This window comes from Hetaerina americana, unplaced genomic scaffold, assembly GCF_022747635.1.
Source record: "Hetaerina americana unplaced genomic scaffold, ioHetAmer1.1.p SCAF_230, whole genome shotgun sequence".
Taxonomy (NCBI): domain Eukaryota; kingdom Metazoa; phylum Arthropoda; class Insecta; order Odonata; family Calopterygidae; genus Hetaerina; species Hetaerina americana.
Genome location: NW_027286798.1, coordinates 159666 through 180289, shown reverse-complemented (window position 1 = coordinate 180289; position 20624 = coordinate 159666). Strand labels below are relative to the sequence as shown.

At 41.2% G+C, this 20624-nt stretch overlaps 1 long non-coding RNA gene across 1 annotated transcript; it reads right to left on the bottom strand.

Moving 5' to 3' along the window:
* Window positions 1-18019: 18019 nt before the first annotated feature.
* LOC139689449 (uncharacterized) lies at window positions 18020-18606 on the bottom strand. Its single transcript, XR_011701329.1, has 3 exons — window positions 18563-18606; window positions 18379-18487; window positions 18020-18290 (listed from the first exon to the last, which is right to left on the bottom strand). It is a non-coding gene; the product is annotated as an uncharacterized lncRNA (long non-coding RNA).
* Window positions 18607-20624: the final 2018 nt, after the last annotated feature.

The following is a 20624-nucleotide window of genomic DNA, read 5'->3' as shown; positions in this document are numbered from 1 at the left end:
AACAGTAACAAACAAGTGAAGAATGAAAAGTTTCGAATTAGATTGAGAATAAGATTTAATTTTAAAGAGAAATAAAGTATGCTCTATGGATACTATATTTTCGTTAATTAGGTATAAAGATCAAATACTGAAAAGGAAAATCAAATTATTGGACATGTGCGGAGACATACAAACGTTTGACTTTCCTTTCTCCACAAATATATAATGGCAATTGAAGATGTTTTTCTTTCTTGCAAGCAAGAAAGTCATTTCATGATGTATCCGGGCTTCGTGTTGGTAATATAATAAATAAATGAATGAATAAATTTACCATACATGGGAAGGAGTGTAAAAAATACATAAAATATGTAATTATATTTAAGAATGCAAACCATTGCCTATTAGTGTACACGCCTGAGCTATCTTTCCAGTAATGCAAGTTATTATCCTGTAGTTTCATTGTGGTTCTTTTTCTTCTTAGTTTCCATATTTCGGCGTGCTTTGATGGCACTTAAGGTGATGACGCATCGATGTTGCTGACGACCCATCGTCAGCAACATCGATGCACCAACCCACAAGCTACCGCAATTTGTTGCGCATGCTCTTCAACTCTTCGCCAGGAAAACTGACTTTTTTGCTAAAACTTCCATGGATTTCATTCACATTATTCGGAATGCTGAAGTCCAAGAAGTCAATATGCTGGTGAACTTTGATGTCATCTCCTTGTTCACAAATACGCCCATTGATGACTCCATGCTACTCATCAAAAACCTCACCTCACAGGGATTAGCTAAGGATTAACCTGGACCTCGCAAATTCTGCCTCAGGAACTCATACTTCCTTTAAAATGATAAGCACATTGAGATCTCTCAGCTGAAGGAAATGGTCTTACCCAAAGAAACCAACCCGTATTTATTGTTGGGATTTTGGATGCATCAACCACTGTGGTTGTTTTTGCAACACTTTTTAAAACATTTAAAACCTCAATCCAATTTTAATAAATACGTTTATGGATAAAAAACATATAAATAGTTAAAAACAAAATTATTTAAAAAAAAGAAACGGAAACTCAAGTTGTCCGTTCAGGTCAGTGTCCTTTAAAAACTCGGAAACCTTACCTAAAAAGTTGGGGTCCTCTCCTAAACTATTGCTTAAATTATCTCATATTTTAAAAAAGGTATCTGGCCTTTTATAATTTATTTCTGAGTCACAATCAGGTTCAAGTTACAGACATTGCAGCAAGGTTGCACTTTTGTCTCCATGAAGAGTGCGTGAGGGCTAAGTGCCCTATTCTCAGGCGCGTGATCCTGACCTCTTCCCTCTGAATTTTCCAGATGGAAGAGGGCCCTGTCAAAACAACCAAATTTATGGCCTTAACTTCCTCGCTTTGCAAGAATCACCAAGCTTCCTTCCACTGGTTCAGAACCAAATTGAGCAAGGCACCCCCGACATCCAGCACAGGAAGCAAAGCTGAGTCTGTTTTGAGATTGACCAGGGCTTCATTTGCTGCTTTGCCAGCTTTTTCAATGCCTGGTATTCCCACATGACCAGCAGTCCATGTAGAGGATACCTACTTCCCCTTTATCTGAAGGGACCACAGGGTATAATAGATCTCCTGTACCATGAGGTGCATTGATGACAAGACTGATATGCATTATAGGGAAATCAATGAGTGCGAACAGATGAGAGAAGAGCCATTACATTCTCTTATGTCTTTTAGGTCCCTCTTGATAGCTGACAGTTTGGCTGTGAACACCTCAATCATCTCTTAACTCTCCCCTAACCTCCGATCAACATCCTCCGCCACCCTCTGGATCACAGTCTCCCTCAATCAATGACAAATCATCAACTGCAAATATAAGAACTTCTCTATTGAGCATAATTACGAAACTTCTTTCTCCTACTGACAGTAAAACCCCTATTAGCATCTTCACCAATGACCTTATTCCAGCCCTTCTTCAACTTGTAAATGGTGCCTAATTCACAAATAAACAACCACTTCCTTAAAGTTTTACAATGGAACATAAATGGCATAAAATACAAAAAATAAAGCTGGAAAAACCACTACTACACAAAGGGGAGCCCTTCATAAGCTCCTATTTACCAACAATATAGTAATTCACTCACCGCCATTCCCTACCAACTTCCATCATCACTCCCACTCCTCCGATATCCTGGATGTAGTTCTATTATTTGCAGATATTGCATTCCAAATTCTTAACCTAGATAACTCAGCCTCGGACCACTGCCCTATATTTTACTGCGTTCCTACCCTCCTTCATACAACTAGAAGAGTTAACTGGAAACTATTTAAAGAAAACTGCTTGGCCATTAACCTTGTCCCATGTCCTGCTAGCACTCCAGACAGCATAGAGAAAGCGGCTCAAGATTTTACAAGCACCTTAACCAAAATCATTCATCGCTCTTGCTACCCTCCTTCTCCGGCCTCCATCGCTGGTGCCACACTACCTCAGGATATTTTTCGCCTAATTTCACTTAGAAACAAGGCCAGAGCCCTCTGGCAATGCACTAATCTCCGCCAAGATAAAATCGGCTTCTGTGCACTTTGAAACCTTGTAACATCCAAAACTAGAACACATTGGGAAAAAACTTTGCAGGAAAAGATAAGTTCACTCTCACATAACGACAATTCGGTATTTACCCAAGCCCACTGTCCGCAAAGGAAAAAGGTACCCACCCAGCCAATACCACATAATGGGAGCGCACTATACGATGACAGCAGCAAAGCAAATACATCTGCCGACTCCTTCGAATGCATTTTTAAAACAATAATACATCCTTGTTGGATTCAGAAGCGTTGATCAGTGTCTATGGCCTGTCACTTTGCCCATTCCACATATTCCTGGAAATTACTCCTCAAGGACTTTACTCCATTATGTCCCACTCCAAAACAAAGTCATCACCGCGACCCGGTCAAATCTCATACCTTCACCTGAAAAACCTTCCTAAATCTTTTATCAAACACCTACTCTCTATCCTCAACGCCTGTCTTTCCCAATCGTACTTCCCAAAGGCATTGAAAATGGCTAAGATAATACTCCTTCTAAAACCCGATAAAAATCCTTCTTATATCCTGAACTATAGACCCAGTGGCCTACTCCCCCGCATGGGCAAACTTCTAGAAAAATGCATCTTAAACAGGCTACAAGAAGAAATCTCGGCCCTAGACTTGATCACACCTGAGCAAACTGGCTTCCGCCGTCGCCATTCCATCACTCAGCAAATAACAAGATTGGTTGAACTGATCACTTTCGGCTTCCACATCCACAAGCACACCCAAGTAGTCTTCCTTGATTTCCAAAGAGCTTTTGACAAGTTCTGGCGAACTGGTTTAATACATAAACTGCTTAAAACCGACATATCAGTATACCTAAATAAGACCATCCCCTCCTTTCTTTCAAACCGCACATTCTTTCTAGCCCTTAACAATGCCAAATCAACTACCCAGTCCATATCCGCAGGCTTTCCTCAAGGATCAATTTTGTCACCCGTCCTATTCAACCTCTACATTAACGACCTCCCCTCCGACCCAAAAGCTACCTCCATGCGGATGACTCAGCTAGAGCGTCAACTTCCTTTGACCCAAATCATGCCGCAAAAAATGTCCAAGAACACCGTAAGAGCAAAGCAGAGTGGATGACCAATTGGAAACTAACCATTAACACCACAAAATGCGTAAACGTAAAATACGCCAGAAAATGGAAGAATCCTCACATCACTCCTATCCACTATGGCAGGGAAATAATCCCCCAGGCATCATCGGCTAAATTTCTTGGTGTACAAAATGACAGTAAACTCACTTGTCAAACACACACTCAATATGCAATTAACAAGGCCAATTCAGCCGCTTTCTTATTCTATCCCCTCATAAAATGCACCAGTCCCCTTTGTCTTCTCACCAAGGTACTGTTATTTAAATCTCTGATACCACCTATCTGAAGGCTACCCAGCATGGGGTTCAATAGCCGCAACCAAATTGAAGAAAATGACATGCTTCCAAAATAATACTCTAAGAACCCTTGCTAATGACGCCTGGTTTGTAAGAAACTCAGATATTCACACGGATCTAAAAATACCGGATCTTCCAACATATCTAAGCGACCTAGCCACGTCATTTCAACAAGCAATAGGAAATACTGGCAACCCATTATTAGAACCTTTATGAGATTACCCTGATAATCCCCGTATCAGATACAATTGTGCTAAAGCAAGCATAAATGGGCAGTCATAATCTCCAAATATAATACTGTCACAAACTGCAATAAAATATACTCACTAGCTTAACTTCGCCCATAAACCACTTAAATCCTACGACCCTTGATCAGCATAGCTGGATATTGGTATAAGATGCAGCTAACGGCACAGTCCATAAGCATCGATTGGTCGGTCGGTAGCAGGACCCCCATTCTTCTTTCACATCAACAACGACCAAAGAAAAAACGTGGAAAAAGTGAAAGAAATTGTTTACGATTTAATCAGCGTAATCAATTTATTCAGAGAGAAAACGATTGAAGATGTATGGCATGTCGCAATTGGCTCATTCTAATTAAATTTATTTTATGTAGAATGTTTTGTGTATTAAAAGCGAGAGAAACAGCAACATTTCTTCATAATTCTCGAATTTTTAATTACAAACACAGCGGCAAATGAAAGTTGCTCAGGATCAGTCACACGCAAATGAAGTCATCGAGGATTTAGAATTATTAATTCCTGTTGAAAAACAGGATGACGAAACAACATGGGGATTAAAATGATATGACGTAGAAACTTAAGGCATGATTTACGAATTCTTTTAACCATATTTTTAAAACACACGAAAATCTCCACCCGTTCATAAAATCACATGTCTGTTCTTAGTGGCTGTGGCATGCTTGGAAATGGCACCTCGCTTCTTTTCCAATCTTTTTGCTTGTTCCATCCCTTTTGGCACAACAAATTGCACACATCCTACAAAGCTTTTCCTTCTTCTCTGTAGGTGGAATATACTTAGGAAATTGTAACTTACATAGAGGATCAAGGATTTGGTTCTACTGAAGGCCTTCCACCCTCACATGTAATATCATATGCAATGTACCCCTCAGTTACATCTTCCACTAGTTTGATTCTAAATTCTGAACTTACCCTTTGGTCCACCACCCTTTCTCTGCAACAGAAATCCATTCCATGCGCCCTGGTCCAACAAGAGAAAAATGTTTAAAATATTTATTGCACCCCTTTTTTCATAATGGGGAAATTTGTCAGGTGCTGATCTTCCCTTTCTACTCCACCTATTGTATTATTGTACACAACAGCAACTTTTGGCTTTTATAGCACCATATCCTTTTCATTTATATTCCACAAATTCCGTATTATGTACTGTAAAGGGTACAGAGACTTGACGGCCATCTTATCTTCCCAATTCATAGCAATCACTTTGCCTTGCTGGAGGGCAGTCAATTACTCCTTTTTCAACTTCTTTAGTCTATACGTCATCTAGTACTTCCTTCCTTTTAATTCTCAATGTCCCATGTCTATCGGTTCCTTTCGAAACCAATAAATCAGCAGCTCTGAGGAGGTGTAATAGTTGTCTGCAGTCAGGCAATAATCTTTGACCTAGCAGAGGTTTCATTACTGCTAGCACAATCTAAGGATGTAATAGGAAGATTGGTATATTCCACCTTCAATACTGACCATTTCCTGTGTACCATAAACACAGTAATCAATGTTGGAAGGTCGGTTTATGGGTGATGGTAGAGTTCACCCTGTACTTAGCTCTATACAGTCTGTGAAATTCACACATCAGGGTATTAAGGGGAGCCAGTTACTTTCACTGTGGCAGATAAGGTTTACCAGGAAGATTGGTACCAGAAAAAATCACATAGCTTGAGTGGAGCATCAGGTGCCCTGAGTGTCTGCCTGGGGTTTGAACTCAGGACCCTCCGGTCAATAGTCCAATGCTTTACCCCCATAGACTATCATGACCCACCTTTTTCCTGTAGAAATAATATTAAATGACCATATATATCCAGACATAGGCTTAGCAAATCTAAACGTTTCCACCCCAAATCTGGCTCCTTTCAGGGAAACATACTGCATCAGTGAGAGCTCATCCTTGTACAGAATAACATTTTTGACAATAGAAATCTTCCTCTCAGGTGTCAACAAACTTGAGAACTTTTTGTTGAGAAATACAAGCAGAGGGCTAATTTCATTCAGCTTGACACAAGGATGTCTATCCCTCATAAAGGTATCATTGTCTGCAAAATGCAGATAGTGTTTGACGAGCACATATCTATGCTATGGCATAACATTTGAAGAGAATGGAGTGAGAATGTTCTGCCTCTTTGACAAATATCATTCTTGAACTGGTTTGCTCATAGTTTTATGAAGAATGATCAATGCAAAACAACATACTAATTTCAATAGTATTTATACACTACCAATCTATAAAACTTGATTTTTTTTAAACAAAAGGATCAGTATAGTGGTCAGCTAATAACTTGATTTCCACAGTTATTAGTTCAATTGAGTAATCATCAATTAATGCCCGAAAGCATTGAAGAATTCCAGCAGTTTCATCAATCTCTAAATGAACAGGATGAGAAGCAGTCAAAGGAAATCTTGGAAGTGTTGACTAGTGATGTTGCTGGGAAGCCATCGGACACCAAAACACTCACGCATCAAGTAATTGGGCAATCAAACCTTCTTCATAAATCTGGGAAAATATGTCCGTTTCTGGATGTTTTATTCTGAGGTAATGAAGATTAATATTTAATATGTTTATGTTAATTTGGGTTGATAAATTGTCCAAAATTAAATGACAATGAATGCATAAATGAATTAATAACTGTTTAAATGAGTCTGCCATTAAATTGGTTTGATATTTTATAAATTTTGAACACAAACTTTATAATTCAAGGAGACTTCTCATCGTCTTAACCTGTTCCAATATTTCATCGAAATCTGTTTTGATTGATTCTGAATTTTTTATGAAAATAAAGCCTATAAAAATAAATATATTATACTCAATGAACCTGTATGGAATCAGTCATTATTAATTGGCTTTGACATCGCTTGCATTTAAAACATTTGACTTTTATATGTCATACATACTACCTGATCAAAAAGTTCCCGGAATAACCACCGTGTGGCGCTCCCATCGTTCCGATTTGAGTTCTGTTTTTTTGTTAAATTGGTACATCTGTTGTTGATATTCCCTTTAAATCTTAGTGTCCTAACTTGACATTTGCAATAGTTACGTAGCCAAGAGTACATCTATCTCTGTGTGTGTGTTGGCTATTTTTTACAATTGCAGAAATGGATTTAAATTTGCAACAACGAACTTGTATTAAATTTTGCGTAAAAAACGGATGTAGTGGCGCACGGACGTTGGAAATGTTGGAAAAGTGTTTCGGCAACGATTCTCTAAAAAAAACGGTCGTTTACCAGTGGCACGAGCGGTTCAGAAGTGGTCGTGAGTCAATCGAAGATGATGAACGCAGTGGCAGACCATCGACATCGAAAGTCGGTGAAAAAATTGATAAAGTAAAAGTTGGTCAATAACCGCAAATTAACCATCAGAGAAATAGCGGAGGACTTGAACATTGCCTATGGATCCGCCCAAGACATTGTGGTTAATGATTTGGGTTTCCGTCGTGTAGCAGCAAAGTACCTCGATTTCATGCAAAAAAGAGACCGTGTTGACGTCGCAAAAGACATGATTTGCGAGGCTGAATCCGATCCCACATTCATCAAAAGGATCATTACTGGAGACGAGACGTGGGTTTATGAGTACGAAACGCATACCAGACATCAGGCAAGTGAATGGCGTTCACCAAATGAGCCGAGACCAAAAAAACCACGTCGTTTTCAGTCAAAAAAGAAGGCAATGCTGACGGTTTTCATGGATTACAACGGTGTAGTGCATCATGAATTTTTGCCAGAAGGCCAGACAGTAAACAAAGAGTATTATTTGGGCGTTATGAGACGTTTGCGTGAAGCAATTCGCCGAAAGAGACCAGAAATGTGGGCAGAAAACTCGTGGATTTTGCACCATGATAACGCACCGTCGCACAGTGCTATCATTATTCGTAATTTTTTGACGAAAAATGCAACAAATACCATCCAACAGTCACCGAATTCACCTGATTTGGCTCCCTGTGGCTTCTTTCTGTTCAATCGAGTTAAAAAACCATTACGGGAAACGCGTTTTAGCAGTCGAGAGGAAGTAATGGAAAAATCGCAGGAAGCACTGATGGACATACCGAAAACCGAATATAAAAAATGTTTCGAGGATTGGATCAAGCGCTGGCATAAGTGTGTTGCAGTCGATGGGGATTACTTTGAAGGGGACAATATAGATTTAGATGAATAAACTTGTATTTTTAATTTTCTGAATAAATTCCGGGAAATTTTTGATTAAGGTAGTATATTCTAAAATAAATGGCATTTCTAAGCCAATAGATGCCAATCAAATATAATGAAGATGAAGAAATGAATGCATTTTACAAACACTGTAATTAAAAAGGAGTGCTTCATAATATGGGATTTGTGGCACCCAATTGGGTAATTGCAAAATGGCTGTGGAAATAACTTAAGAAGCCCTATCTTCTACCGAGCGTGTATTAAATACAGTTTATTTTATGTTTAATTTTTCAATATTGAATCTTTCAATAAATTGTATTTTAAAAATCCACTTTGAATAATTTGGTCTCAATGTATTGGTAGATCATGGAATACATTATTAAGTATTATTTTCAATTTATATTGACACTGTTTACAGCTGTAGGTTGGGACTTGATTCCTGTTCAATTCCATCCAAAACATAGACCATAATTACTTTAAAAAGGAGCATTAACATGTATATTTTCTACGCTTAGATGGATACTTCAGTCAATTCAAGCAGAGTTTATCATCAGAAATAATTAAAAGACAACTATCTCAGCAGCTGGTAATCTTGTCGTGAATGTAATTAGGCGTTCTCCAGAATTTGAAAGTTATATGTTTCATAAAAGATATCACCAGTCCATTCTTTCCATGTGTGGCGTAAATAGGAAGAAGTTCAAATACACATAAATAACCTTAAAATAGACAATGAGACAGTTCACCTCAAAGAGGAGATGTATTCTTCCAAACAGTGCAATACAACTTTTGGCTACGGTTGATCCTTTAATGTCACCCATTATTCACAATGCAATCAAATAATTTGTGCGTTCTGAATCTGGTAATGAATACTATATTGCCTTAATGAACGTGTATTGTGTATTTCTAAAAGTAAGCACAGTGTGCTCAAAGGCATTAGCGATATGTGAAATTTAAAATGTGACAGAACAATCTAATACATTACTTGAGAATTAAGTTTGTTTGGTTTGAACATTTGGTGACGACGTCACCATGGCAATAGTAACAAAGAAGTGAAGAACGAAAGGTTTCAAATTGGAGTTCGGATCCAGTCTTATTTCATTAATGAAATACAGTATGCTCTTTAAAGTTATTTGCTCTTAATACATTCGTTTATAATGTAAAAATAGTAAAACAATGTTGTTTGAGAAAATATTTGATTTTAAAATTATTTCTATTCGGTTTAAATCATTAGAAGTAAGATTAATTAATATTTCAAACAACAGAGCTTATTATATTTGAACGAAATTCTAGATGGTAACTTTGCAAAAATTTATATCTATTGTCGCAAGTATGCGACATGGTACTCCTTCCCTGGCTCCTCCGAATGTCCCACGTGACCAAAGACAATGATTCAAAAGTATTCTTTCCCTGACTCCTAAATTGGGTATAAAAGCCCTGGTCGCCGGGCAAAAAGCAGTCAGTTGGTTATCTGGCGGTGACCGGTAGGGCACGATGCTTCGGCTATGTTGCGCTTGTCGCGTCAGTGTGTCCTATTCCTGACTAAACTTCGGACGAGGGCTCTGCCAAGGTTACGTTCGTTTGACCTCGTCCACCCTGCAATACTCCCTTCCTTTCCGACGGACGAGGGCTCCGCCTAGGTTATGCGTGTCGTGACCGCGTCCACCCTGCCATACTCCCTTCTTTTCCGACGGACGAGGGCTCTGCCTAGGTTATGTGTTTCGTGACCGCGTCCACCCTGCATTTATCCTGTCCCAGGTAATTTTCTGCCATTTTAATTCTGTCCGCACTCGCGTTGGTTTACCGAGGGTCTAGCCATCCATAATTTCCTTATACTTATGTAAATGGTGCATTATGACTGATGTTGGGTAATATACGGCTGCTTTGGTAATACTCGGTGTACCTTCCCCGATACCCTTTGTGTCGCACCATAGAAACCCCTCTTGCGACATATTGGTGTCAGGTGAGGGGTTGCACGGTTGGACTAGTGATTTATTCAGTGTATGCGACAGTGTCTCATAGATTATCATGTGCCCGTGCACGTCTTTAAATCGGAAGTTCCGTATTTTCTCTGACAGGTGGGATATTCTAATCTGTGCTGACCTAACGAATTATTATTTTAAGACACGTGCTATAACCTCATCGCGATTCTCTGCGCGCAATTAAACTAAGCGTCACTTCATCAGGAACCATCAATTAGCCCATTCAGCGCCCACCATGGGTATCGGATACACTCGGAGTATGAAAAAATAAATTAATTAAGCGCAGTGAAATTTTAATGTAATTAGCATTGGGTTGAATTTCGCGATGGATGGCCTTAACCCTCATAGACTGGGGAACCCTAACCCTTTTCTCGATTATCAAGAAACCGCAAATGGATTGAAATTCGGCAGTGCACTCAACTTCACACCTTTGGTTAATGTCTTAGAACAGCCGGGAAGTAGCGCGAGTCCGCAAAATGGTTGCGGAGAAGCAGCGCTAACCGCCGCTATTGGCAGCCAGATTCATTTAATTCCAACGTTTAGCGGGGAAGTCGAGATTGGGGTTGGCAAATTTTTGGAAAGCGTTGTATTTTAAGTCATATTAGTAGTTGGAATGAAGCACAGACCTTAGGAGTCGCTCAACTTCGGCTTGGAGGAACCGCCGCGGATTTGGTCTCTGCAAATCATCACATATTAGGTTCATACGCGGACTTTTCCATTAATCTCAAAAGGAGATTTTCCCTAAAGGCATCTCCAATCATGTTAGAAAAAACATTTAACACTTGCGTAGAAAAACCGCTGGAGAACGTCGCAGAATTTCCAACCAGATTGCGCCATGTCGCCCGTAGGCTACGCGAGTCATGGGGCGAGATTGATTCAGAAACAGCGAAGAATTCAAGGTAGACTTCTTGTGCAATTTTTAATTGGGCTGAAGGAAGAGATTGGTAGGTTTGTGTTGGTTCGTAATCCAACAAACTTGATTAAGACAGAAGGGTTCACAAGCGTTGAAGAAGCTAGTGTCAGAAATTTCGCCGTCAACAGAGACGTAAATTCACCACAACAGTCTCATGCGTGGTTGTGTCAGTAACCCCCTAGGTGGCCGCCATCTCCAAATATAACGCCTTGGTAGGGTATGAACGCGAATCCGCCAAATGTTGCAGGTTGGCAGTTTCCCGTGGAACAAATTAACGCCGCACAGGCTGTCGGAAGGGGTTCCAAAGTAAGACTGCTTCCCCCGGTGCAAGTAGGGACACCGAAGGATAGATAATCACGGCGCACGCGTTTGCTTTCGCTGCGGTAAAACCGGTCACATTGGTCGAGCGTTTAGATATAGGGAGAGGAGAACGAGGCCGTCTTTGTGTTTAAATTGTGGAAATGAAAATCATATGGCTAAAGATTGCCGCTCGTGAAATGAGGCATTTGTCAAAAGAATTGGCCATCTTCCCAGACGCTGCCCGAGGCGCGAAAATCCCTTCGTGGCGGGAAACGCCGATCTCCCGACTGGGAGGTCGGGACAGATTTAATTCTAGTGGTAACTCAAGAAGCAGGATGGACAATAGTAGTTAATAATTTTAAGAAAGATAACAATTTTCTAGTGGAAACGAGAGCAGCCGTTACCATCATTGATAGTAAAAAATTTCCTTTTGGCCAATTAAGGAATTCTGATTACAATTCTCGGGTGCGAAGCGCGTCAGGTCATCCCTTGCCAATCATCGGAGAGAGTTCGTGCAATTTTTGATTGATCATAAATTATATCCCCATGACATCTTAGTAGTGGATTTTGGGGAAACGAACTATGACGGTCTTCTAGGCCTTGATTTTATGAATTCCAAAGAAACTGCGGGAGATGCCGCCACAGTAACTTTTAACGGAGTCATCCGCTAATGTGCATTTCAATGCAACAATTTCAGAGTGTAATAATCATTCGCCTTGACTGGGATTCGAACCCAGATCCGTCAATATCCGGTCGAGTCCTGTTGTTCCCTTAAAAGCCCCAAAATTTCAGAGTTTAAGAGGACGCCTCGGTAGCTTAAGTGGCTAAAGCACTCAACCGGATATTGCGGGATCTGGGTTTGAATCCCAGTCAAGGCGAATGATTTTAACACTCTGAAATTGTTGCCTTGATTTTTTGGTTTGTTTCGGGAAAAGTATATCGTTCAATAAACGGAAAATAAGAATGGGTGAGGGACACGAGACAGACCTTAAATCTAATGGCGTAGCATCGCAGATGAACGAGCCCATAGGCGCCCATGAAATTGGAGTTTCCCAAGAGGTCAAGGCGTTTGATTCTTTCATTTATGGTATAATTAATGGCAATGATTCGCAAATGGCCACGTATAATTTAGCATCCCTTGAGGAAAAACGATAAGCGACACTAAAAACCAAAGTGCTTTTCCGGCAGAGATAATGAAATGTAACTCGCGAATAAACGGCAGTATGGAGGGATTTTGTTTTCAAGTAACGACGGAGGAATTGACAGAAGGGAATAAGGATCACGGATCTCTAAATAAGGATTCACAGAAATTAGTAGAGGTGGCGAAGGCCGAAAGAGTCATAAAGAGGTTGCCACCCGCGTCGCAAGCAAGCTGCACCGCTAGGGACGAAGTTAATGGCGATGTCTTCGAGGTTTCCACCGACTCCCGGTTTGGGATAAAGAAGTCGGGTGATGATTGTGTTTTTTCGCCAGTAAGAGAGGATAGATTTGTTGTCCCCTTGTGCGATGGCAAAGTTCGCGAAACTCAGACCGGCGCTAGTAATGGGATTGGCCGATCGAGCAAAATTGTATCAGAGGAATCTATTAGAGTACCGCGGTTATCCGTTGTGTTGTCGAAGATAAAGAGTCAGATGGTTGAAGGCAAAGAAGTGCGAGTCATTGGAAGCGAGAGAGATTTATTTATTCTGCCGAGCATTGCTTCGGTGTCACCTGAAGGCAATGTCCCCATATTACTTTGTAACATTCGTAGCAGCGAACAAAAGGTAAAAAGGGGCTAAGTAGTTGAGGTGGCGCCATTCCGGGAGGAAGTTCAGGCACCCCTCACTAACTGGGGAGACGCTGAGCCAACTTCTGGCCAGATCCTTCCGCGCGTAGGGGCACGTGTCCACTCTCTAAACATCATTCTTTAGGGATGCCGAGAGGAAGAGGCAGTTAATCCGCGTCCGAGAGTTAGGCCCTGATCGCGTGAAGGGGGTGGGACCGGCGCAATAAGAACGCACTGGGTCAATCGCTCGAATCAGTGAGAGTGCCCGGCTTGGATAGTATGTCACCCCATCCCTTTTCGAGGCACTACCCTCTCGGCGGTAGATGGAGTTGAAATCTCCGCCCAATATGGCCCTCCCCAATAAAGAATACTGGTAGGGGAGAGGGAGTTCATTAAAATATTTTTCGCGCTCAGCCCTCGCGCTCTAACCGGAGGGAGCGTAAAGGTTCGTGATATGGATACCATTCACGATAGCGGACGTTTTTCGGCCTGAAGCGTGGCGGCGAACATGAGAGAACGGAATGCCATTTCGGACTATGGTGGTGGTGCCAGAATGACTTTCGGCAAAATTGCCGAAAGCCTGAAAGATGTTTTTATCCCAGAGTATGTCCTCTCTTACCTCTTGAAGGAGGATTACATCAGCCCTGAGATCGCGGAGAAAACGTTGGACTGCACTTTCTAAAGCGCTATAAACACCAGCAATATTAAGCGAAATAATATTAATTGGTTGAATGAGAGGACAGCTATGGGCACCGTACATCACTTACCAGAGTCCTGGTCTTGGCTTACGTTGCTTCGGTCCCCGCTCGAGCCCAAGCGACAAGAGCTTCGCCGCTTCCCGGGACGCTTCGTCCGACGGGCCGCCGATCGAGGCCTCGAGTTGTCACTGCATACCTCCCCCTCGACCTCGTCCGAAGGAGAAGACCCAGCCGTGGTCTCTACGAAGAGCGGGTAACTCGGCAGCGTTCAACGGGAGGCCTTCTTTTAGGCAGCACAGCTGGTGACCGGCCCAACCCAGGAGGTGGCCTCGGGGGGGCCGGGAGCGGACTGGAGGTCATCTGCCGAAGGGGCTCCGTCGGGAGAAATCGGAGGAGATCGATCGAATTGGTCCACCTCTAGAGGAGCCCTGGGAATATTGCGGACACCTTGGCTTTCCTCCACCATGGCCTTCTTGGTTGCAACGGGCGCAGGTGCGGCGCTGACCCTCGTAGATTGAATGATGGCCCGGTTGCCGCCAATGTGGAGGTACGACGGGATATTTCTTTCCACCGTCATACGCACCATTGTCGTACCTGTCAGCACGCGCGCCATTTTGTCGCCCTCCCACCTATTCTCCCACGAGCGATGGATTTTTCCAAAACGTTGAAGCTCACTTGTTATATCTTCCAATGCGGTCTCCACGGGAAGACGAAGAATCCTTACATTACAAAGGCTACCGAAGGTATCGTCAATGGCAATCGTCGTCCTCGGATCGTTAGGGATGGAAACGGTAGCTTTCGTGGGATATAATATAGAATCCTCTTCATAGTAGCTTCAGTTGCCAACTTCAGGAATACCAAATGGCGGTTATATCCAAATTAGATATCCACAATCTCTTCTGGTGTGAGGCCCAGTAACTCTAGTGTAAGGAGGTGGACCTCCAACGGAGCAGGGGCCTTCGCCTTATCGTCAATTTGCAAGGCGAGCGTGTCCACGTGATGTGCGACCATTTTGAAAAAATCAAATTGAGCACGCCAGCGCGAAAAAAGGGAGAGCGCACCGAAAGCACTCCAAGAAAGAAATAAACACTCGTGCGCACTCCCTCCCCGCTACACGCAACCGTTGGTGGCAAATAAAAATGAGCCTAAGCTCTACACCAAGAGTCAAGGCCAGTCTTGATTAAGTAAACAGAACGAAAGCACGGCCTTCCCGGCAGCAGAAGTCGAGAGTCAAACCGCACGCTTCTTGATGAACTAGGCGGTCAACCGCCGCTCGACACAAAACACGATCGGAACCTCGACTTCCGAGAGAGTCCGGCAGCGCCGCTCTCCGAATCCCGGCGGCCGAAGCCTCGGACGCCGGCGAAATTGAGACACTCGGTGAACACAGGCAGGACATGCCTGTGCTCTGCTATCGAGGCCTCCTCTTAAACTCAGAAATTTTGAGGGTTTTAAAGGAACAAGATGTTGTGACGAAATACCGTACATACAATGCCACAGGTATTCGTAGTCGTGTGCGGGATGCGCCACATGGTTAAAGAGCCAACTTTTAAACACTTATCTGTTTAAACCTTGACAAAAGTCAAATAAACTGAGGGAGATGCCGGATGTGTCCGTGAAAAGTTACTTTTGCGGCATCTCCCGCAGTTTCTTTGTCTCGTTTCGACTTTCAAATCATAGCGTAAAAGCAGTGAGGCGACATATTTTGTCGTCGCGTTCATAGTTTTTTTTGATATTTTGATCTTTCTCATCTTTGGAATTGATTTAAATCGCCTGGCTCTAATCTTCTGCATACTTACGGTAGATATAGTCAAAAGCATTTATGATTCAATGCATTCATTGGTCGTAACTATCAATTATTTACCGCATGAATGGAGACTAATTTTTTTGCAAAATATAATTGAAATTGGTTCTTAACCCCTTAACATTTTCATTTTATAAATAAATATTCACATAACTTAAGACTGCTATTTTTTCATATTTATAATCACAGGTATGTGAAGCTATCTCTAAAATGACGATAAGTACAGATGAAATGGAAATTATAAAATAGAAAGGACCGATATATTATTCAACTAATAAAATATTCCTGTTGGAAATATATATATATATATATATATATATATATATATATAGTAGGGGGAAAATGTTTGTCCTGGCGCAGGTTTGACCTTGACATTCCAACCCGGAACTATCGGTCGCAGAGAAAAACAAATGACGTCACGTGAAAGAGGGGGGCATTTATCCTTCACAGGCAATATAATTGCATCACGTCAACCCAACCCACGCAGGAAAAATCATCCTGGCGCAAGTTTCACCTTGAAACTCAAACCCGGATACATCAACAACTATCGGTCGTAGAGAAAAACAAATAACGTCACGTGAAAGAGGGGGGAGGGAGCATTTTTCCTTTATATGCAATCTAGTTGTACAACGTCAACCCAACCCATGCAGGAAAAATCATGACCCAAGGCCATCGCCTCTTATATCTCCAGAACTATCGATTGAAAAGTACAACAAACGGTGCCAAGTGAAAGAAGAGCTAATTATACTTCAGATTAATGCCTTAAAGAGTCCTCTTTATATTTAACAATATATAGATTTTATCAAATATCTCGTTTAATAATAACGATAACAACAAATAAACAAAAATAATGGAAAGACAACGTGATTATATGTTAAAAAGGTCCTTATAATTTTTTTGATAGCACTTTAAATAAGCCCGTAAAAATTAATTAAAGTTCTCAAGACCTAATTTTTTGAAATTCCCGCTATTTCTCTTCAATTCCGCTTTGCTATTCTCTCATTCTATACCTATTAATCAGTCTCCTTCTCCTATTCGGAAATTGACATTTAAAGCGGAGGGCATGAAGAGAGAGTAGAATTGCGTTAACCGGGAAACGCCCATCCCTCACCCCTTAGCTTTTTCCCTTTCCACCACACTTTCTACGCAGTATATAAAGGGGACGGATCGGCGTTAGGTCGCCAGCAGATCGGGAAATAGTCCCGGTCTATAGGCCCACCTAATCATCGTGTAGGGTTCCAGATGAGATCTTCCTCCGTGGGGCTAACACCAAAAGCTGTGGGGGTAAGTATGACCCGTTAGCCAAATTGGCTTTTCGGATTTTTTTTCATTTTTTCTATACGCTCTAGAAGCGAGCAAATGTGAAGATGGGTCACTCTCAATGCCCGCCTTCGATTCCCGGCGAGAAAACCGGAGACCCTTTCCAGGGTATCCAAGGGTTTTCAGGGTACGGGAATATCATTGTCGAAAGGACACCCCCTATGTACCCCTTAGCGGGTTGAGCACCGTGGGGGTACTCAGTACTATCGTACTGAGTATTTTCCAGAACTTTCAGACCGATCGGACCAGTGGTTTTGGCCCTATGGCCAAAAAAGCCGAAATTTTCGGGAATTATGCTCAATAACTCCGTTGTTTGAAGAGATAAAAATATGATTTAAATTTGAATGTTTATCAGAAAACAGCTGGCTACCGATTCCGCGTGGAATTAATCGTAAAAATATTAGGGTTCACCCTAGGGTAATAAGGGTATAGTAAAATCTCCGACTGAAGTACCCTTTTCAAAATGCTATATGATACGGAGCATAAGTGTTTACTATTCCCAATTTCTAAAAGTTTGATATACCAAATAGGTAGGTCACTATTCCTAAAAGAAAGGATAAGAATTAGGCGGTGGCGTTTACAAAAAACCCTCTAGATAAAAATATGGTTTAAATTTGAAAGTTTATCAGGGAAAATTTAGTTATCTATTCCGCATTGAATTACCCGTAAAATTATAAGTGTTTACCCTTGGAAAACTAAGGGTATGGAAAAATCCCTAATTGAGGTACCATTTTTAAAATTCTGTACGATACCAGACATAAGGGTATAACATTCCCAATTTCTAAAACTTTGATATACCAAATAGGTGGACCAAATATATAATGTTTTCTCTAAGGAATAGGGATACAAAATTGTGGAAATTCATATATATTAAAACGAACATTTTGGTTCAAATAATTTTTATTTGATTATTTTTTTTACATATAAAAAACTTTTCTTGGCTATAATTATAAATCATAACCTCCCCCACCGTCATTGTAAACATTCGGGGGAGAAAAAGTTTCTTCTCCCTCCCCCGAAAAAAGATTGTCGCCACCACCCCCTCCCCGAATCGGGTGGTCATCATCTCCACCTTCTCCACCCGGTAGCGGGTTTCCTCCTCCAAATCCTCCTTCTTCAGAAATGACCCCTCCTCCTGCAACCGAAAGAATCTTTCCCGGATGCTAGCCTGCCAGAATAAAAATAGGTACCGTCAGTAGATATTAATTACACTTCGAGCATTATTAAAATTTGATATAACCAGTTAAAAAAGCTACCACAGAAGTTGATGAAGAGGTCAACGCTTCGGGTGACGTTGAGGTGGAGGTGGTGACGCTGACAGTGGGGGTGCTGTTAAGCGTCGTGGTTGAGGGGGTGGACTCCATCCTACAAAGGTAAAAACGAAAACTTTGTATACAATAAATCATATGTTTATATATATATATATTAATCGTTACTCACATCAATTAACTGGAGGGTGATTAGAACTGCCAAAACCACCCTGTCCTCGGTTACTATCAGAGGTAACGTCATCAGACACTACAAATGAAACATCTGTAGCGATTCTTTCAAGGATGATTTGACATATTCTAGCTCCTCTTCTCACCAAAAAATCCTCATCACTATGGTTATAGAGGAGAACCTTAATTTCCCCCCTATAATCAGGATCAATTACACCCGCCCCAACTTCTATCCCATACCTCAGCGAAAGACTAGAGCGGGATGCGAGTCTCCCGTAAAATCCTTTGGGGATTTCAAGGGAGAATCCGCAAGGTATTAAAGCCCGCCCCCGCTTAGGAATTATATCCCACTGGACAGCACTAATATCATATCCAGCAGGGCATTCATAGCATGGCATAGGGGTACTTGCAAACGGGTGTAGTTTCCTAATGATGATGGAAATTCTGAAAATTTTAATATGATAAATATATATATTTAAGACCCCTCCTCAACCATATTCAAATAACATTTAAAATAATGGTAATTATCTCTAAGTCATAATTACCCAGAAGCAGAAGTAGTAGCCTCCATGATTATGATTTTTGGTGCAGGAGTGGTGACAAGACTGGAATATGGTGCAATTCGGCAATTCGGCAATGAGCGGCGATGATCAGAGGAGAGCGGATAATAGCGACGGTAGTAGATCTCTGCCAGGTGTTGAATGATGGAGACTCAAAGCTGAGGGTTTATATACAGGAACGCTTCTGTAGAGCATCATGCTACGTGCTAAAACTAGGAAGTTAGAGGAGGAGGTTGCATTAAGCAAGATCGGATAGTGGAGTGGGTTTTTTTTCACTCCGCTGACCTCACTCGTTGAACATATCCCAACATCCTTGAGAGATTCCTCATCCTCCTTAATCTCTTTCAATAACAACTCCTTGCATGTCCTCGGATGTTCGGCATTGAGCATTGCATTTTTTCAGTAGAAGCTGCCAACTCCAAAGACCTTGGCACATGCTCAGGTTGCGTCGAAGGATAATTGAAAGGAAATACCTGAACTAGTCAATTCCATCCAAGCACATGCGTAGATGATGAAATTACTTGATTTCAACTAGGTAACCTTCTTGCGCGGATGTTCGGCATTGAGCATTGCATTTTTTCAGTAGAAGCTGCCAACTCCGCAAACCTTGGCACATGCTTAGGTTGCGTCGGTGGATATTTCAAATGGTTGAACTAGTTATTTCCATCCACATCCAGACCAGCACATGCACAGATGATGACATTACTTGATTCTAACTAGGTGGCCTTCTTGCACGGGTGTTCCGCTGAGGGAATTAGCTTTTATTTCTATAAAACTCCACTTCTGAGAGTTAAGTTTCCATTTCCTCCAGAGCAGCTTAGAGAGCTATTACGGACCGATTTCACCTCCCGAATCATCAGCTGTATTCATTGACGTCAGGAGTAAGTACATATCATTAATAATCGCATTAATTTCTTAGGGTATATGCAATACCTAAAAGAAATTCATATATAATTGATTTTATCAATAGGATTGCATAGTTTGTTAACTAATCAGAAGTAGTAATATATATACAGCAATGTCTAACGTAAATTCACTATATAAAATATCATTATTAAAGTTATCAAAATATATTGTTCAAAGCGCATTCGTTAAGACGGAGTAGAGACAATCACCGGGTATCTCATTTAGACATTGTTTGCAGAGTAAAGTTGACATAATCTTGTACCATTTATCCGATTCAATACCTCGCACTACGTTTAATCATATTGAGCAATATACTATTGCAGAAGAATACGAGTTTCTGTTCGAACGGGGTTATGAAGTAGATGATATTCGTTACGAGGTTTTTCTACCTCTAGATCCTGCACTTAATGTAATGAGATGAAAATGTATTTTTTCATACGTATCATTTTTTTATTTTATTTCAGCAACAGCTCAAAGAACCTTTAATCATGCCCTCTATCCAAGAAATTCTAGAAAATTACAATGCTGGTAGCTATCACAATTCGGAAGAATTAGAACAGGCATTAAGTGACATATATATGAAAATAGTGTTTGATG